The sequence below is a fragment of the Ascaphus truei genome, chromosome 6 (assembly GCF_040206685.1).
Source record: "Ascaphus truei isolate aAscTru1 chromosome 6, aAscTru1.hap1, whole genome shotgun sequence".
Lineage (NCBI taxonomy): Eukaryota > Metazoa > Chordata > Amphibia > Anura > Ascaphidae > Ascaphus > Ascaphus truei.
The window spans coordinates 84,435,194-84,449,972 of record NC_134488.1 but is presented as its reverse complement, the minus strand read 5'-3'; the positions used below and the strand labels follow the sequence as shown (position 1 = coordinate 84,449,972).

The 14,779-nt window shown below is 46.8% G+C and overlaps 1 long non-coding RNA gene across 1 annotated transcript in view; it reads right to left on the bottom strand.

Moving 5' to 3' along the window:
- LOC142496503 (uncharacterized) overlaps nt 1-14,779 on the bottom strand; it is a 46,377-nt gene that overhangs the window by 891 nt on the left and 30,707 nt on the right. The window lies entirely within an intron of this gene.

Here is a 14,779-nt window from a genome sequence, read left to right as displayed (position 1 = left end):
TAACCAATGAGTGATGACTACTCCAGACAAATAGCAGCAGCGGAAACTTAGCCACACCCTCCCATTCTGATGTCACTGATGACCTCACAGTGTTCTGGCCACAATATCCTGCTCAGTTGCATTCCTACTTAATAAATTAAATAGAAATATCTGTGTTAGTTCAGTTGCTAAATAAATGAGTGCTTCATTATTATAGTACCAGTGAAGTGTGCTATACACTATAGGTAAATCAATAAGATCACAAATTAAGTGAATGAATGAACAAAAGAAGTGCTAGATGACTACACAAATAGTTTATGTGCATGTGTTAATTAAATACATCTTAATATATAAAATCGAAAGGTTGGTACTAGCTGCGGTGAATCTGATTGGTCCTCAGCCTCTGGCCAATCAGATTGGTGGCTCTATGACGTCACCTGGCTCTATGACGTCACCCAACTCTCTCCCTCTCCCTCCTCCCCTCCAGCTCCTGGACGGAGGGGAAGCGTGGCGCGGCCCTCCTGCCCCAGCCGCCAACGCTCACTTCCCTCCCTCCCCGGCGGGGGGACAGGCAGTGGGCAGGCAGCCTTCGGAAGGACCCCCTTCCTCCTGCAGATGCCCTCGGTAAGATGGCGGCGCACAGCGGACAGACGGGGGGTGGTATTCAGTCAGGAGAGAGGGGGGGGGAGTCAAGAGAGAGAGGGGGGGAGTCAGGAGAGAAGGGGAGGGAAGGGAGTTGAGAGGGAGGATGGGGGAGGCAGAACATTACATCACGGGCAACGCCGGGTATATCAGCTAGTAATACATAAGTGTGACTCAAATCAAATACGTAAAAATAATGCAATCAACATGCACACTATGAACAAAGTATAAAATGTGAAGTGAGGGTACTTATAAATAAAAATAAGTAAATAAACAGTTACATGGAAAGAGCAAAAGAAAAAGGAGCCCAAGAAAACAGCACTCTGGTATACCGTTGGCAATATCAAAAACACATTTTATTAATTAGATGTCACAAAAAGAAATAAAAGATAGCACAGAAATGTAAAAACAAGGCATAGATCCCCTGTGCGTATGCCAAAGCAGTATGCTGACTAAAGTGCCTGTCATATCCATAAGTAACACTGTAAGAAGCCAGGGAGTGAGTTGAAATAAACTCTGGCTTAAATACAAATCCCAGAAGAGAATTATATGGAGTAATGATAATACAAATTCTTAGGGAGAAAGAACAGCCACCACTGTTACTCTGTGGCGGAAACAAGATTGCTGAGAATAAACCACCCATACATATATAATCTCTTCAAAGATATCAAAGGATTTATTGTATAATGGTAATGATGCCAAAACAAGTTTGAATAGCAATACAAAAAAACAGTCCTATTGAGGAGACAAGTAGCAAGTGAATTAGATCCAGATAGGGTGAAACAGAGTCCTGAGTTACATGGATTTAAAAAAAGTGGTGGTTAGGTTAGTAACTACAGTCCATAGAGCAGTTAGCTACTCTCTTATGTTGTTAGTGAGTATCCAAAACTGGTCATAGTGCGAGCTCCCCAGAGTTGCCAAGCCTGGGACCCATGTTCAGCTCTCTCCCCCGTCGGTGACCCTGCATATACATATACTTGCCATTAGCAGCACACTGCAGAGAGGAGCCAGCCTGGGAGAGGGGGAGCTGCTGCAGTATGTGAGCTCTGCAGCACCACCTAATGGCCAGAAACTGCATTGAGCTGCAAACAGACGTTGCTTCTCTCCTCCCTGCAACCGGCCCAATTATTCCAAATCTGACCAGCCCAAGAGGCAATTTCCCACTTGCCCCAGGTGAGCCCGCATCTATTATCGTCACAAAAGCATATGACTACAGTCATTCATGTGCAACGCATTTTCTTACTCCTTACAGTGTGAAAGGCCCTATGTTTCCTATGTAATTACAAAGCACGTTGCTTAGATCAGGGGTGCTCAACTCCAGTCAAAGACTGAGCCACTGATTGAGCCATTTGTGCTGAAGCTGGGATATCCTTAAAATCTGACCTGTTGGGGGGTCTTGAGGACCAGAGTTTAGCACCACTGGCTTAGATCAAGGGTGTTGAACTCATTTCATATGTGGGGCCTGATTAAATTTGATAGATCAGGGCATACATGTTCAAAATACGCATATACTATAAAACCTAGTAATATGTCCGTATGCTAGATATCAACATTAAGAGCACTTCCCCCCTCTTTTTCCCTCACTCCCCCCTTGTCCCTCCTCCCTCACATCACTGCTGCTGCAGTCATGTGGTAGCAGCCTGGAAGAGGCAGCACATGCCCCTTCCCCACATTAGCTTTCCCCTTGTGTCCCAATACCTGGTCTGCGAGCCCAACAGAAGGATCCCACAGGCCGTATGTTTGACAGCCCTGGCTTAGATTCTCCTCCCTTTCATGTGTATGTAGCCCCTGTAAGAAATAGTGGGCTACCTATCCTTCTCCTACTGGAGTAAGCCCTGGTAAGGGCAGGCGCCAGTAGTAATCATGGGTTTTCCCCCCACCAAGCCCTGCCTTCAGTGATAGAGGTAGGCCCCTGACTCTGTGGCAGGCCTGAGATAGAGGGGAGGTCCTGCTGACATCATAGGGGGCAGGGCTGTATCTATTTAGTGGGCTGCTCCTGTGTGTGTCTGAGTCAGTTCTGTGAGAATCTGTTGGAGAGTCAAGTCAGTCTGTTCAGTCTGTTGGAGTTGTCAGTCTGTTGGAGAGTTCAGTCTGGAGAGTGGAGGCTGTTGGAGTGGTGAGAGTGGAGAGTGCTGAAACAGAGAGAGCATGATACGAAAGTGGCAAGGAGACAGGAGGGAAGAAGCTCAGCCATACTGATTAGAGCTGATAGCACTGTAGTGTGTGGACCAATGCCCCTCACCCTGCTGAGGGGGTGAGGGGGGGAGATCTACCCTCACCCAGAGAGTATATCCTGGAGGTGGGGTTTCGGGTATTGAAGCCCCTATCCAGCCCATCCTGCCAGGGTACAGCCTGGAGGAGAGGAGAGGAGGAAAGGCCCGTATACATTTGGAGTGCACTGCTGTATATGAACTGCTGTGTGCCGCTGTGCATGAAGTGCTGCTGTATCATTTTACAAGGACAATAAAGAGTGCTGCTATTTTATACAAAACACAGTGTGAGTTTCAGATCACTCGCCCTGGGACCAGAGCTTCTTCTGGGAGGATCTTAACCTATCCCTATAGGTCTCGCCAGAAGATGGTGGCGCTGCACCGGTGCTAAAGAAGATGGAGGCATATACCCCAGAAGCCTGTCCCTGTTATCCCCCATACCAACGCGGGAGACTCAGGCCCTCCTGTTCCAAGCAGGTATGCACCACCCAATTACATGTATTCAGCCCTCACTACACCCTAGAGGTCCAATCTGCGACTGGGGGGGGGGGCATGGGCTACATTTGGAGGCACTGCTGAGATCCAGAACAGGACAGTCTTTCAGCAAGGCAGAGCAGGAAGAGTGAAGTGCACCTTCCGTGCAAGTACTGGAGAGAGTAGGGCATGTAATACCAGGGGTAGTCAGGAGAGCGTGGATTCCCGCACAGTACACCCTGGGTGCCCTAAGAGGGTGTTGTAAGATGGGTGTATGGCTATTGCTGTCCTAGTCCCTTGAGGCAGATAGTGTGAGGCAAGTGGGGGGGTTAGCCTGTTAACTTGTCCAGGGACCATGGCCCAGGGCCCGCATTATGAGTGGCCAAAAGTAGGAGACGCCCTTACTTAGGGAGATGCCCAGTACACTAGCCAGCACCCACATAAAACACACCACAGAGTACCTGTAGGAAACGTCAGCGAGTGCTGTGCACAGAGAAGGAGTTCTGCCTAGCCTGGGGTATGCCACAACATGCTAGTGGGTAAAGCACAGAGAGAAAGCATGCAGAGAGCATCAGAGAGTGTCAATGGGTACAGTCAGTGTCTAGGAACGAGTTTTGCACTAGACACTGAGAATAGCGGTGATATACATTAGGTGGGCTCATCAAAGATGCCGGCCGTCACTACGTGTGCTCCGCGGAGCAAGAAAGAGTCCAAAATGGCGACAGCAGCACCATCCACGGCCCAGCAGTTAGCAGCCGAACCAAAATGGCGATTCCCGCCAACCCTGGAGTGCGCACGTGAATCGTGCAAAGAGACTGTGAGAGAAAAGTGGAGGGAGATGTGCAGGGGTTTGGCGCCAAACCCAGATCCCCTGGAAAAGGAGCGGAGCGGCGCGAAAGCCCACCCACCTGTGCTGTGACTGGCCAACAGACAAGGCCACGTCACACTGAGAGATGGAGTGCCCCTCCTCTTGTTTCCACCAGAGGGGGGGGCACAAGGAGAGCCAATCAGGAGCGTCCTCCCCAGCGAAGGGAGGGACAGGAAGTGAGAGCGAGGAACTTCACTTTCATCTGACATTCACAGAGAGAGGAGCTGAAACACTGAACTGTTCCACCCCTGAACTAACTATGTCCGAACTAAGCATGACCACGTTCCAGTTCCCAGGAGGCTTCCTGGTAGTGGAACTCGACGGCCGAGAGTACCTCCGGTGCCTGTGCGTACACTGCAGGACACCCGGACCGGCCCCAAGCACGAAGGCACGATGCCCTCAATGTGGCACATTCTACTTGTGGCCTACCGAGCCATGGCCAATGATGAAGACCCCTCGGGGTGCCTCTCCGGGAACCCTAACGGAGGTGGCGGAGACGACCGACGAGGCTGCCCTAGTTCCCTGCACCCCTGCCGAGGTGGGAACCAAGGCCCAGCCAACTACAGAGCCGAGCGGAGATCCGGCGGAGAAGAGCGTGACCGCAGTGGAGGTACGGGAGCGGGCCCGTTTCGTACCACTAACCACTGGCGGGGCCGCAAAAGACCCAGGTGACTCCCTAGCGGAGGATCCGACCAAGTCGTCTTCGGAGGAAGAAGATGGCGTCTCATCGGTGGCGATGCACCTACCGGCGAACCTCCCCAGCTGTAACAAAGATGGCAGTCCACTTACCGGAGAGAGGGAGCAGACGAGTCCGGACACCTCCCGACGGCTAGCGCTGGTGCGGCCTGAGGCCCGTAGAAGTCCCACGGCCATGGTGACTCCCAGTGCAGCGGAGATGGCGTCGGAGGCGGATCCAGAGGGACCCGAGTACATCAGCGTGCAGCGGAGTGCTAAGGAGACTCCACCACCCCCTTACTCCCGCCAGGCGAAGACGGCCTCTGCAGAGGACGAGAAGGAGAGGCGTGCGGCATACTTACCCATCCGTGGACCTGATGATCCACCACCGCCCCTTCCGGTCCTCGACGCACTTCCGGTGCGTGACCACGGAGCGGATGGGGATTCCGGGGTGGCCATGATGACATCACTTCTGGGTCCGACTGGAAAAGAGGCCCGGGAGAACTGTTTTCCCCGCGGAGAGCAGCTATGGCCGCTGCCATGGCCACCCTGCGTAGCCAAGGTCCTTCCACAGGATCGCGGGGCTCAGCAGAGAGGGCAAGCAAGAAACTGCCCACTGGTCGTGGGATTACCCGCTTACTGGACATGGAAACGGACATTGCTCCAGCCCCAGTCCCTAGCGCCCTTGCCCCTGCCCTGTCACGAGTCATGACACCGGGACCTAGTGGGGATAAATTGAGTAAGAATCCCAAGTACTCCAAGGATTTGCGGGATTGGGAATTAAGTGACAAGGGATCTGATGGGGAGGTACCATATGATGCTGTGATACGTATACCTAAACATGTACCTTTTTCTCTTATGTCTAGAGGGAGGGCCCGAGGGTCCCATACTACTGTGGAGGCAAGGCCGGTAAGCTAGGTGGGTTCCAAAATGAATCCTACCAACTACATAAATGCCAAGGGTAGACGCAGCTGCTCGCACTCTACGGAGGAGGGTACGTCCGGTGTCTCATCACAGACCGAGTCAGAGACAGATACTTCTAGCCCCATGTCAGCATACGAGCACCGTGACAAGTGGTGGGCACCCCTGTACACTGGGTACCACAAAGGTATGGACCGCACCAGGTTCCTGTTGATCAGGAACAACATAGTTGATCATTGGTGGGCAGTAGGTGTCTATACTCCCGAGGAGTTAGAACACAGATTTCAGGAGATAGAGCAAGAGATCATCATGCCTAAGGGGCCTAGTATATTGTACGATGACATTGCTCCTGTAGAACCGGAGTTTTGGGTACTGCCAAGCAGGGCGGGTCCTAAGAAACTGCCCAAATTAAGCGGAGCAGACAGAACCATAGTGTCTAGGTTTAGGCAGTCCCATGGGTACGAATACCCTTATCTGCCTGAACCCATAATGAGGGAAATAGAGGAGAACAGAGATAGTTGGCTCAGAGCGTCTGTACAAGAATATTTGAGGACAAGGTTTGGTAAGGCGGGTTACCACAATGAAGACCGTATCAGTGAGGTGGTTCAGGCCTGGAGTGTGAGGCGGTGCATATACATGCACAGCGTGATATACCGGCCAGAGTCTGGGTCGGTACAGCCCTACTACATTACAATAACTGACCATAATGGGAGGAAGTTACGAAAGCCTGACCCCAAACATTATCATTTGTGGTTCTCCCCGTTGGGAGTGACTGTTACTGTTACGCCACCTGGTGGTTGGCTCAAGAAATAACCTGCCTTGCAATGTGTTTATTTCCCAGGTTTGTTCTCTGCAGGATGGTGCTGCTAAAGTTAGGTCCAAGTGGGGACCATTGGATTCCACCAGAGGGAGAGTGTAGCCCCTGTAAGAAATAGTGGGCTACCTATCCTTCTCCTACTGGAGTAAGCCCTGGTAAGGGCAGGCGCCAGTAGTAATCATGGGTTTTCCCCCCACCAAGCCCTGCCTTGAGTGATAGAGGTAGGCCCCTGACTCTGTGGCAGGCCTGAGACAGAGGGGAAGTCCTGCTGACATAGGGGGCAGGGCTGTATCTATTTAGTGGGCTGCTCCTGTGTGTGTCTGAGTCAGTTCTGTGAGAATCTGTTGGAGAGTCAAGTCAGTCTGTTCAGTCTGTGGAGTTGTCAGTCTGTTGGAGAGTTCAGTCTGGAGAGTGGGGGCTGTTGGAGTGGTAAGAGTGGAGAGTGCTGAAACAGAGAGAGCATGATACGAAAGTGGCAAGGAGACAGGAGGGAAGAAGCTCAGCCATACTGATTAGAGCTGATAGCACTGTAGTGCGTGGACCAATGCACCTCACCCTGCTGAGGGGGTGAGGGGGGGAGTTCTACCCTCACCCAGAGAGTATATCCTGGAGGTGGGGGTTGGGGTATTGAAGCCCCTATCCAGCCCATCCTGCCAGGGTACCGCCTGGAGGAGAGGAGAGGAGGAAAGGCCCGTATACATTTGGAGTGCACTGCTGTATATGAAATGCTGTGTGCCGCTGTGCATGAAGTGTTGCTGTATCATTGTGCAAGGACAATAAAGAGTGCTGCTATTTTATACAAAAGACTGTGGGAGTTTAAGATCACTCGCCCTGGGACAAGGGCTTCTTCTGGGAGGATCTTAACCTATCCCTATAGGTCTCGCCAGAAGATGGAGGCGTTGCACCGGTGCTAAAGAAGATGGAGGCATATACCCCAGAAGCCTGTCCCTGTTATCCCCCATACCAACGCGGGAGACTCAGGCCCTCCTGTTCCAAGCAGGTATGCACCACCCAATTACATGTATCCAGCCCTCAATACACCCTAGAGGTCCAATCTGCGACCGGGGGGGGGGGGGGGAACATGGGCTACATGTATGTAACATGTTTAGTCTACTCTGTCTCTCTTTACCCCCTGTCACATAAGTCCTTAGCAGTCTAGGCTGTGACAGGCAGTACCATGGGCAATTGACCCACCTCATGCTTCTCTCTGAGTGACAGAGTGGTGGTGGTGACTCATGGTCTGTGTGTAGCCTATCAGGGTAAAGACCTTGAGCGCTCCACTTCTGGTTCCTCAGAGGGGCAGTGCCAAATTTAGTTAGTGCTCTCCCTCCCTTCCAAGAGAGTGGAGATGTGTGGCCTGTCTCCTCCCGTGGGAGAGAGAGGACAGCCAGGCCCTCATGGCTGGCTGGCTCAGGAAGATCTAAGGCTCCACACTTGGAGAGCCAGCACCATCCAGAGTCCTGGGATCCTCTGAGCTCCTGCAATCGCTGTATTACCATCTTCTGCAGTGACTGCCAATAAAGCCCTTGTTCCATTTTACACCTGCCTGGAATTAGTCTGTGAGCATGCTGTATGAGAGTGCTTCATAGGGGACTGCCTCTAAGATCCTTAGAGCCTAATGAAGCTGGAGGCGCTGAACACGGAGTACAGAACATCAGATGACACTAAAGGCATGTCCTGGTGTCATCCCCATCACAGAGAACTCAGCTCTCCTGGACCATCACAGGTATGCGCACCACCAACACCTGTAGCCGCAACACGTATCTCCTAGGGGGTGGGGGTACATGTGCTACATATATGATAAGACTCAAAGCCACAGCTTCACAATTCATATGCTAAAGAATTGCAGCAGTATTTGTTACTAAACTTGTTTTTTTCTCACAAGCATAGGAATTATAAAATTTTTTATCTTATGCTATATTTTATTGTTGCATTCAATTTATTGGTTGCTTTAAATTATGCCCCAACAAACAAAATAAAAAGTACCCTAAAAGGGGCTTGGCTAGTATTCCTGAGGTGAGGCCTTTGCCTCTTTCTACTCAATAGCCAATAACTAAAGGGGTTTACGCTTCCCTCTGACTAATAAGATATGTGAGCAAGGACAACCTATGGAATTTAATTTGATTTTGGTTCAACTAGTCAATGCACTAAAACAGCACTGCACAATCTTTCCTGCTCGTGCCCCCTCCTGCTCCCTCCCTGCTCGTCCCCCCCCCCCCCCACCTTACCTCCTCTCCGGCTCCCGGCGTCAAATGACGTCGCGGGGTCACGTGACGTCACGTTGCCATGCCAACGTGACATCACATGACGCCGCGTTGCCATGGCGATGCGTTGCCGAAGAGAAGGTAAGTTAGTTGCAGAGACCTCACGCGATCTCCCGCCATTAGTCTAAATGCCTGGAAGAGCCGGGACCCCTGCAACCGCCCACGCCCCCCCTGAATAATTTTCCGCCCCCAGTTTGCGCACAGCTGCACTAAAAGAATGAAAAAGGGAGTTTCTTCCAACGGCTGCAATAAGATCAAAAGTAGGAAAATTATTCTTTATGAGGATGCAGTTATTGCTCAATTAATTCCCTAATAGCATCTTTCTTATTTCCTTTTGGATCACTAATTTTAATCATAGCACAATTAAATTTCATAATGTCATTTATGATTGAATAATCAAAAGAGTTATAGGAATAACTACAATAACGTTTAGCTAGTGACCAATAATAACTAGTGATGAATTAACCACTAGCTACAGCATTACCACATTTTTTTATTATGAATGCAGTAAATTAAAAAATGTCTGGGAATATTAATTGTAGTTGTGAAACATAAATATTTTAAAGCTCTACTTGCCAACATATTTTTTTTATAATACAGTGAAAGAAACACCTTGTATCTACTATTTGAAATGTTCGGATCATAATTTGAGAATTGTGCCTCAAAATGCCGACCTCTCAATATCACAGAAACTAATTTGACAGAATTAGCAAATAAGCCCAACCAAAAATATCAGCTTACATACTGATGTCCCAAGTCATTTAATAATTGTCTCCAAATCTCAAGCACGACACTGATTTGGAATGTATTGCTTTTAAATCTGCTTTTGTAAGTCAATTGAAAATAAAAATGAGCTTGCTGTGCCTAAATATAATTTTAATGGAAGAATAGTCTTTCAAGTTACACTCCATTGGCCTTAAAAAGAATATACTGAGGAAATGCCAGTTAGGGAATAGAAAATCTAGCAGGAAATAAGATAGGTGTTTGGGAAAATACTAAGTTATTTGGCTGCTTTCAATTTTTTTGGAGATGAATAACAAAATGTATTACTGTAGCTAGTAGAGAAACGGAGAAAAAAATGATGGAAAACAAGGAGGAATGAAAGGATGACAACGGATCTCAAAAGTCAAGCATTAAATAATCTTATATAGAGCACAGAAGAGAGAAAAACATGAAAGAACATTAGATTACTTCACATAGCCGACTGCTTTTATATTGGTCAAAGGCATTAACAAGTGTTGGCATTATTTCTGAAAACTAAAGATGTCCAAATGCGTCCCAGTTCAGTTTGCCAAACTTCCTGCAATTTTTTTTTTTAAAGAAATGTGTGAATGTTTGTTGATTAGCGGGTTAAATATATGAATTATTTATGCAAATGTTACTAGATTTTGCCAGTACTTGCATTTGCCAATACTTCAGCAGCACGTACGATACTCAGCGTTGGCGATTTTGGGCATTTTTTATGTCTTTTTTTTTGCCAGAGTTTTAGTACTCAGTGCGATATTGCACTGTTATCGGTGCTTTGTGAATAGCAACACAGGCAACATCGCACTATAAGTGCATTTATTTATCTCATAAGCTACTGTAGCCCTGTTTCCCCCTTCCAGGGAGATTTTACAGTCTACACTATTAGGGCCTTATTCAGAGAAGGTTGATAAAAAAAAATCACCAGGGAATTTAAAATGACTGTTTTTTGGGCTTTGCTATCACGGTATTCAGAAAGGCTCGATTACCAGTGATAGCAAAATGCCCAAAACGGGCGAGTTGCTGCCAGCGAGAGCATCGAGCCTCTGAAAAGGCCTAAACCAGCGATTCATTTCTGCTGCAGAGAGAGCTGCTCTGAGAGAGACGCCTCTCACAGCTGAAATGTCGCCCGAAAATTATTTATTTAAATATACATTTCTTTAATAGTGTAGAGGTGCAGGGGGTCTCCGGAGCTGAACCACGTTGGTTTTATGTCCAGGGAACCCCTGCTTCCCAAGATACAGGCACCTTTATGGGGTGCCGGTATCTCCTATGCAAGGAAATGTCCCGGTCACGTGACGCGGGACATTTCAATGCAGAGGGATACCGGCACCCCATAAAGGTGCCTGTATCTCGGGAAGCAGGGGGTCCCCGGATATAAAACCAACGTGGTTCAGCTCCGGAGACCCCCTGCACCTCTACACTATTAAAGAAATATATATTAAAAAATATTTAAAAAAACATCAATACACGCCCCCCCTCTGCCCAAACCCATACAGTACAGTAATGGGCAAAATAACTATTATCCAGATATGGATAATAGATTATTTGCCCATTATTAAACACTGCATTAGCATACATAAATAAAGTAAATAAATAAAGTTATACTTACCACAACAACAGGTCCCTCTGTCCTCCGTTGCCAGAAAGCATATATACAAAATAAATACATTCTAATGGCCCCTAACCCCTTAATCACCTTAGCGGTTACTAACCGCTATAGTCATTAAGGGGTTAACCCACCCTGACCCGATACCAACCCGGGAGGCCTAAGCACCCACCCTGACTGACTATACCCACCCATTGAGTAGTATAGTGGTACATCATACCCATATAATAATAATATGGGCATGATAAGCCTCTATAGCACTCAATGGGCACCCTAATGACAATAAATTAATACACAAGATACACAATAATAAAATGTAACTAAACTCCAAAAAATCACACGTCACTAAATACAAACAGTAGCCAGCTAATCCAATCAATACAATCAATAGCAACATCAACAATTAATTAATTAAACCATTAACCAATCTAAACAATTAATTCCGAAACCAACTCAAAATGAATAGTAACACTAACCAATGTAAACAATGAATTACTCCAACATTAATGAATTTAAACAGTTAATTAGAAAGAAATTCTAACAATCTCTGAAGTAACCATAAAACACATTAGCTAACATAATATAACATTAAATACAAACGAACACCAATCGCAAACCTTTAATGACATTAAGCATGAAAAAACAAACAATGACATCCACATAATACATGAAATGCCAAAAAGCAACACCAATACCAAGCGAGAAAGGCCCCCCAAATATTGTCATAATAATGTATTAATCTTTACCCTAAAGAGGTACCGATTAATATATTATCAGTCAATGTGCCTCCCCCCAAAAAATCAAAAAACACATCCAAAGATTAAACCTGTAAAAAGAGACATTTACAAACATTGAATATATTACTTAACATTAGAAGTGGTGGCCCTCCGACTCCCGGGGAAACAGGAAGCTCACGTACCTTGAAGGCCTCCAACAGCATCCGATGCCATCCGCCATGAAGATCCGGCTCAGGTACCCCAATCTTCTTTTTTCTTTCTTTAATCACCTTCTTCTATCTTCATCTGTAACCATTTCTTGTTCTTCTTTATCTTCTTTCTTCATCTGTCAATCCAAAATACCCCATGTTAAATCCCAGCCGATGCTGTCTCGTCGGCTTCTTGGGCTCAAATGAGGCGTCACGGCCTTAAATATGGCTTGTGACGTCACATTTATACTCAAAATGGTTAACAGCCACCTGATTGGCTGTTAAAACCATGTGCAGACTTGAATTTTTTTTTTTTGCCGTGACGTCACTTAAAGGGAATGATGCCAGCCAATCAGAACGGCTGTGCTTCATTTGCCTTTAAGATGACGTCACGAAGCCAGCGTCAGATGGTATTTCAGCCAATCAGATCGTGAGAACAAATTCCACACTCTGATTGGCTGAACTACTTTGTGACACAGCGGCCATCTTGGATTTAGTGACGTCATGTTAAAGGGAAATTAAGCACAGCCATTCTGATTGGCTGGCATCATTCTCTTTAACATGACGTCACTAAGAGAATGATGCCAGCCAATCAGAATGGCTGTGCTTAATTTCCCTTTAACATGACGTCACTAAATCCAAGATGGCCGCTGTGTCACAAGGTAGTTCAGCCAATCAGAGTGTGGAATTTGTTCCCACGATCTGATTGGCTGAAATACCATCTGACGCCGGCTTCGTGACGTCATCTTAAAGGCAAATGAAGCACAGCCGTTCTGATTGGCTGGTATCATTCCCTTTAAGTAACGTCACAAAAAAAAATTCAAGTCTGCACATGGTTTTAACAGCCAATCAGGTGGCTGTTAACCATTTTGAGGGTAAATGTGACGTCACAAGCCATATTTAAGGCCGTGACGCCTCATTTGAGCCCAAGAAGCCGACGAGACAGCATCGGCTGGGATTTAACATGGGGTATTTTGGATTGACAGATGAAGAAAGAAGAACAAGAAATGGTTACAGATGAAGATAGAAGAAGGGGATTAAAGAAAGAAAAAAGAAGATTGGGGTACCTGAGCCGGTCTTCATGGCGGATGGCATCGGATGCTGTTGGAGGCCTTCAAGGTACGTGAGCTTCCTGTTTCCCCGGGAGTCGGAGGGCCACTGCTTCTAATGGTAAGTAATATATTCAATGTTTGTAAATGTCTCTTTTTACAGGTTTCTTCATTAGATGTGTTTTTTGATTTTTTTGGGGGAGGCACATTGACTGATAATATATTAATCTCTACCACTTTAGGGTACAGATTAATACATTATTATGACAATATTTGGGGGGCATTTCTCGCTTGGTTGCTTTTGTTGCTTTTTGGCATTTCATGTATTATGTGGATGTCATTGTTTGTTTTTTCATGCTTAATGTCATTAAAGGTTTGCGATTGGTGTTCATTTGTATTTAATGTTATATTATGTTAGCTAATGTGTTTTATGGTTACTTCAGAGATTGTTAGAATTTCTTTCTATTTAACTGTTTAAATTCATTAATGTTGGAGTAATTCATTGTTTACATTGGTTAGTGTTACTATTCATTTTGAGTTGGTTTCGGAATTAATTGTTTAGATTGGTTAATGGTTTAATTAAATAATTGTTGATGTTGCTATTGATTGTATTGATTGGATTAGCTGGCTACTGTTTGTATTTAGTGACGTGTGATTTTTTGGAGTTTAGTTACATTTTATTATTGTGTGTCTTGTGTATTACTGTATTATCATTAGGGTGCCCATTGAGTGCTATAGAGGCTTATCATGTCCATATTATTATTATATGAGTATGATGTACCACTATACTACTCAATGGGTATAGGGTGGGTATAGTCAGTCAGGGGTGGGTGTTTAGGCCTCACGGGTGGGTGAAGGGGGTATTAGCCCTAAGGATGGGTGTTTAGACCTTGCGGGTGGGTAGCGGTTGGGTTAACCCCTTTATTACCTTAGCGGTATTAACCGCTAAGGTAATGAAGGGGTTAACTCCCCCCGCAATGCCTAAACAGCCACTAAGGGCCAAATTCCCCCTTCATCCACCCCCGCTAGCCACTGTATTGTATGTTTCTTACAGTAAGCTTGGCATGGGTGTTTAACCCCTTCATTGCCTTAGCAGTTAGCCGCTAAGGTAATGAAGTTGCTGTACATGCATGTTTCCTGCCTCGGATGCATGCCGGGGGGGTCCGGAGCTGCTATTAATGGCTATCAGCTCCGGAGACCCCCGGCATCAATCCGAGGCAGGAAAGGGGCCTGATTTGTTCTAAGTCCCGACACATCGCTGCTCATCGAGGCATCTCCCCACCAAAAATTGACCAAAAAATTTGTGGTGAATTGGATTTGGGGAGAAGACCGCCTTTTAGGGCTGCGATATGCCGCGACAGCCGACTCGCGGGTCTCTGAATCGCGTGAGTTTATCAACCATCCGAAAATGGTCGATAAGGGGCTGATCGCTGCTCAGTCGGCGAATTTCGGATAGCGATACAATTTTGCGTCGATACAGGCCGTTATCGAGCACTTATCGAGGCTATCTGATTACGAGTAGCCATTTTGGTCGATAAGTGCTCGATAAGGGCATTATCGAGACTTTCTGAATAAGGCCCTTAGTGTGGTGCAATACCTGTA